Here is a 5,542-nt window from a genome sequence, read left to right on the forward strand (position 1 = left end):
ATACCTGCGTATTGAGGCCAAACCAATTTTTTTTTTTTCTTCAATGACTGTAATTTGCCTCTGTATGACTCGGGTACGACTCTCGACGCAATCACCGTAAAGCCTGTGCCCACAAAAAAAGACTGAAATCATTCTGACAACGCAAAAGACCAGCGACAGTGGACTCCATGACTTGTTGCCTTTCAAGGCATCTGAAATGTTCCCTCCCTCTCCCCAAGACACAAAGCCCGTTTGAGGCGCTTTTTTGCATCAGTCTGAGGCTTCCCTTGCTATGGGCTCGCTGACATTGTGAGACAGGTTTTCCACTGTAAAAACTATGCAAACTTCTGGGGCGGCTCTTGGCAAACAGAAGGCCGGCTGGCTACGTCAAAACAATTCTTTGGCTGAGTTGTGTCATAATCTTTGGAGCCGTTAGGGCTGTTTCATGTAAATAGAGTAAACGTTTCTGTAAATACATTGATTGCACTGAATTGGAATTTAGTATTATATGAAGTCATATCCAGAAGCCTTTTTGGCTGCATAGGGTTCTGAGGGAAAGTCTTAACCATTCCTGAAACCAGATGAAGAACAGATTAACAGAAGTGAAATGTCTAATACCTGTCGATGCCTCTTAGAATCAGGGTTTTCAGGGTCTGAGATCATGTCTGCAGGTAGAACCTAGCTACATAAGCACTGTACTTAGTATGAAGTAGAAAGCCAGAATACTTTAGAGTATCATCTCTACTGGAACTATTTAGCTGGGCTGCAAGGCTTTCCTTCAAGAGCTTAAGAAATGCCACTCTGAGTCAGATGTATCTTCACCCGAAGCATTTTGTCTGCAATACTGGCACCCTCCTAAAATGAACATTTTGAAAAAGATCAGAAATGGCTATAGAATGTCAGGAACATCCTCTGGCACTCCCAACTTCCCTAACTCACCTTTGATGTATTATTTTTCATGAAATTTCCCCTCTCGAGCCCATTATATTTTTACCTTGTTTGCTCAGCCAACAGCAACACCACCCCAGAGTTGTGTCTCAAAACCTCTAGCCCTCCAAAAAAGTTCTTTTTCTTTAATTTTGACCAAAAAAAAAATCTCCTGACCTTCAGAGGTCAGGAGATATTTAATATATAATATATATAACGTATAGTAATATAATAATATATTATATACTGTATACATAGTATACGTGTATGGGTACACATTATATACAATATATAATATATGTTATATTGGTTTCCACTGCTATTCTCCTTGAATGCTTTCTAAATACACCTCAAATTTTTTTACACAAGATCACCACCCTCCCCCACAGATATTTTAAGAGTTCAATGCTTAAATTTTAAACTATGATTTGCTACTTTAGCTGAAAATTTTAAGATTTTTATTGTAGTTACTCTTCTCAGGCCTGCACATGATTTTCTGAAACACGGAGAGAAAAAGAAAGAAAGATTTCTAGTGCTGTGTCATTCACAGAAAAGAATACATGGATTTTTAAAATATTTTTGCTGCCTCTATGATTTTAGTGCTTCCTTTATAAAGTGATCGTTGTTCAAGTATATATTTAAATGCCTCTACAATCTAGGAGCAAGGCCAGTTGTGTAAGGCTTCTAGCTGTGATTTAAAAAAAAAAAGTGAAATCAAAAGCATTCTATTTAAATAGATACGTTTATAATATATTACTTAAATACATGTGTGTGAGGGCAGTCTTTCAGATTCTTACTGTAGGACTTTGATTTCACTTTTATGTTTATTTTCATGGATGCTTTGGTACAATTTCTAGGCAATTCTAAATTTAAGCATACCTCAGAGAATCGTGTTAATAGCCATAAAACCACTCCCATGGTGCTTCATCATTGTAACTGACAGTGAAATTAACAACAGCAAAGAGTATATTTGAGGTGCTAACATGTTGCTTTCAAGAGAAAGCACATTCCATTTATTAGAGACCAAGAGTAGCAATTAGTCCTTCAGTAGGATTGCTTTCTCTCCCCAGATTTTCACACACTGGCCATAGTGTCCAGACTCAGCTGCGGCCGTGTGGAGTAGGCCTTTTCCAAGGTCAAAATGGAGATAGCCTCATTCAACAGTTGTTACTAAGGAACAATATTTAGGAAAGAAAAGCCACATCGTGTTAGCATGGCCTGCCAGTGTCTCTTAAAATGAAGCTTCGGTGAATGTAGGCTTGAGTACCCGTCTTAGACCCTTAGTTCTGGCTCCTGTCATTGGAGATTCGGAATCGTGATTTTGAAAAACATCCTCCAAAAGCTCAGCCTTTTCTGTCCTCTTTTAAATGTGTCCTTCCACTCTTACTTGGTAACGTTCTGATTTCTAAATCAGGTTCGCACCCTGCTAATGCCTTCCAGTCTGCTCCTGCCGCTTGTGGGAGCGGGCTGAGGGGTTGAACGCACACGTCCCATGACTAGCGGATAAATTAGAAAGAGAGCTCTATACTGTCAAACCACAGCAGAAGGTAGTTTAAAAATCCGCAGCATTCTCCAGTCAGCAGATCCATGGAGAGAATTCAAGTAACAAAGGTTGCAGGTGATGTCAGCTCTCCCAGCTGGTCTTGTCGCATTCCTTTCTGCGTTGCCCCGTGTATCTGCTTGCTCATCATCTTGGACCCTGTGCTTCTCCTTAGGAGAAACTGCTTGTTTGGGTTTTTTCGTGACAAACCTAAAAGTGTTCTCTGAGCCTTGCTTTAGGTGCTCTGGAACAACGCTTGTCGACCCGAATAATGAGAATTTATGAGCTCATGAAGGAACTGTGCTTTTGTTTCTGCCTGGCCAACTTATGAATTTGTGTCTACCTCATTTTCATATTAAAGTTTGCAGCTTCCTTAGGTAGGAAGAGAAAATGTCTGACATCAGTATTTTATCACCTCGCTGCATCTATCTCTAGCAAAAATAAAGACTGTAAATATCACTACCAAACTTTCTGAATACGGTTTTATGCAGCCAAGCCTAGTATTGTCTGAATATTTTGAGCAGTACAGATTTCTATGTGTTTATATAATAAAGCATATTTATTTTTTCCATGTTATTTAATTTTATATACAATGTTTAAAAATCAGTGTTTATCAGCAGATTGTAAAGGCAAATAGGCTATGTGAATTAGAAATTCATGTGTATGTTTCTTTGGGTTTTAAAAAGATACATTCTAATTTTGTAAATCCCTTCCAACGTGTCCCATCCCTCTCCCCAGTGTCCCATCCCTCTCCCCAGTGCCCCATCCCTCTCCCCAATCTGAGCGGCCAACTGGCAAACTCTATGTAATTGGATAGTTTAAAATGTGTATTTTAAAAGGATACTTAAAAAAGAATTCTGAATTGGAAATGATGCCTAGTGATATAAACAAAAATATATGAGGCTTAATATTTTGGGTTTTTTTTTTTCTTTTCTAATACTGTTGTCCTGATTCATTGAGTCTCAGCTATGAAACATGAATGTTCCATTTATTGAATTGTAGATAATGATAAAATATAGCCAGAAGACAAAACAAGCGATTAAAAGAAATGGTCCTGAACATGTAAAAAGAGCTAGGTACAGGAAAACACTAACCTAATGTGCATACATTTGATCACACTTTATTCTTTGTGTTCAGATAACTATAAAAGACTTGCGCATTTGTCAATTTTGTTATTGGTTCACCTGCAATACATTTCAGAAGGAATTTCTTTCTTATTAAATAAAGAAAATATGATCAAAATAATCTTGGAAGTTTTAAGAGAGCCTGCGGTTTTCAAAAAATTATGCATCATAAAGATGATCCCTGATACCTATTGGTTTCACATCCCCTGAGTCTCCTTTTTACGTGTAATTTAGTATGGTAACTGAGAGTTAAAAGGACCATAATCAGATGTATGTAAGTTTGGGGTTTCTGTAAGGTGCCAAATAAATAAGATAACTTCTCCAAAGCAGATGATGATAGCTAACTTTTCCTGAGTATTTTCTGTGTACCAAGCCAAGTTAAGCAAATATACATCATATTTATCTCCCATGTTACCCCAGGAGGGTGGTGTTTTTATGAATGCATTTGAATACCTGATCATCTTCTATAGTGTTAAGACTTCACTAACAGTATACTGACTGTACTAATCCTGCCTAGTCCGACAGAAATAGCCCGTATTCAGAATGAGTTTTTTAAACTCCCACTTATATTCAATAAAGGAGATGCCTCAAAGTCAGACTCCATCAACCTCCACGTTATTTAGCTAATAGCAACATCATCCATTTGACTCCAGCAACAGAATAATCCACATTTATTACGATTATTGGTAAATTCCCATAACCAGCACTTGTAAACACTTCAGCTGGTTATGTTTCAGGAATGGCAGAACATCTCTCTTTCATTTTAAAGTTATCACATCAGCCAGATTAGGAGGACAGTATAAAGATTTTGGTCATCAGGAATGTCACATTAAATGCATATGCATTTTTTATAAAGAAAAAGATTTTTCACTAATGAGGACACATCTTCAATACACTGCTGGTGCCTTTTAAAAAATAAGTAAGAAACACATTATTTGGCTCTATCCATACGAAGTAGTGAAAAATAAGGCTTTTTTAAACAAAACATTGTAACATATGAAATTACAAAATACCCGAATTCAGTGTAGATTAAGACTCAATAACCCACTCATCTCAGATGTGTTCAAAACAAGCAAAACACTGGCCTGCATCTAGCTCGTTGGAGATAAAACTTAACTAGCTTTTTCTCCCCCCATTGTTGACAGCTGATTTGTCCTGATAGCTTGACAGATTTCTATTTTTACAGTTTTAAAAAGTCCGAAGATGGGGGAGACAGGGGTAGGAGAGTTATTAGACCATGAGGAGGAGTGTAGGTCCTTTTACTGACTCACGTCAGCGAGTTGTCCTTCTGGAACAGAAAGGAATGAAAACTTTGGAATGTACAGTGGGAGCGAGAGATTGAGTCCATGTCTAATTGTTTAGGAGGGAATCCTGATTAGTAAAGGCAGTTGAGGTAGATTGATTTTACGAAGAGGGAGTAAACAGTTCTAGGTCATTCCTTTCAAAAGGGGACGGGGAGGCGAGTCACCGTTTATTTTTCAGCGAATACTTTTTTATGTGCCTGCTGTAAGCCAGGCACTGTTCTAGGTGCTAAGGATACAGCAGTGAACAAGTCGGAGCTATTCTAGCGGAGAAAGAAAAATGTGTTGTTAAACGAATCAAACCAATTATACGTGTAATTAAAGAACTGACAATTTTTTTTCCTGGCAGCCTCATTACAACCATCAATATAAAAATACAGACTGCTCTTACTGTGTGTGTGTGTGTCTGTGTGTATTGTGTAATTGTACATTAGCACACAGCTGCTAATGATCTTTGGTCATTAAATAAAAATTATCCATCCTACCTTTCCTTTTAAATGTACAATTACACAATCATTTTCAGTGATAAACGCTCCCTGGCTGATGACACGGAACCTTTAAAAACCTCTTATCAGAGAGTGTTCTTCTGTTCACCGCATCATTATAACCCAGGCATGAGGTCCGTGGTCTGAGAGCCAGGATAGGCAGAGATCCTGGCTTTCCATCTCTCT

General features: G+C 37.9%; 1 protein-coding gene across 6 annotated transcripts in view; it reads left to right on the forward strand.

Moving 5' to 3' along the window:
• The window catches only part of ADAMTS9 (ADAM metallopeptidase with thrombospondin type 1 motif 9), a 163,799-nt gene that overhangs the window by 91,045 nt on the left and 67,212 nt on the right, over positions 1–5,542 (forward strand). The window lies entirely within an intron of this gene.

This window comes from Acinonyx jubatus, chromosome A2, assembly GCF_027475565.1.
Source record: "Acinonyx jubatus isolate Ajub_Pintada_27869175 chromosome A2, VMU_Ajub_asm_v1.0, whole genome shotgun sequence".
Lineage (NCBI taxonomy): Eukaryota > Metazoa > Chordata > Mammalia > Carnivora > Felidae > Acinonyx > Acinonyx jubatus.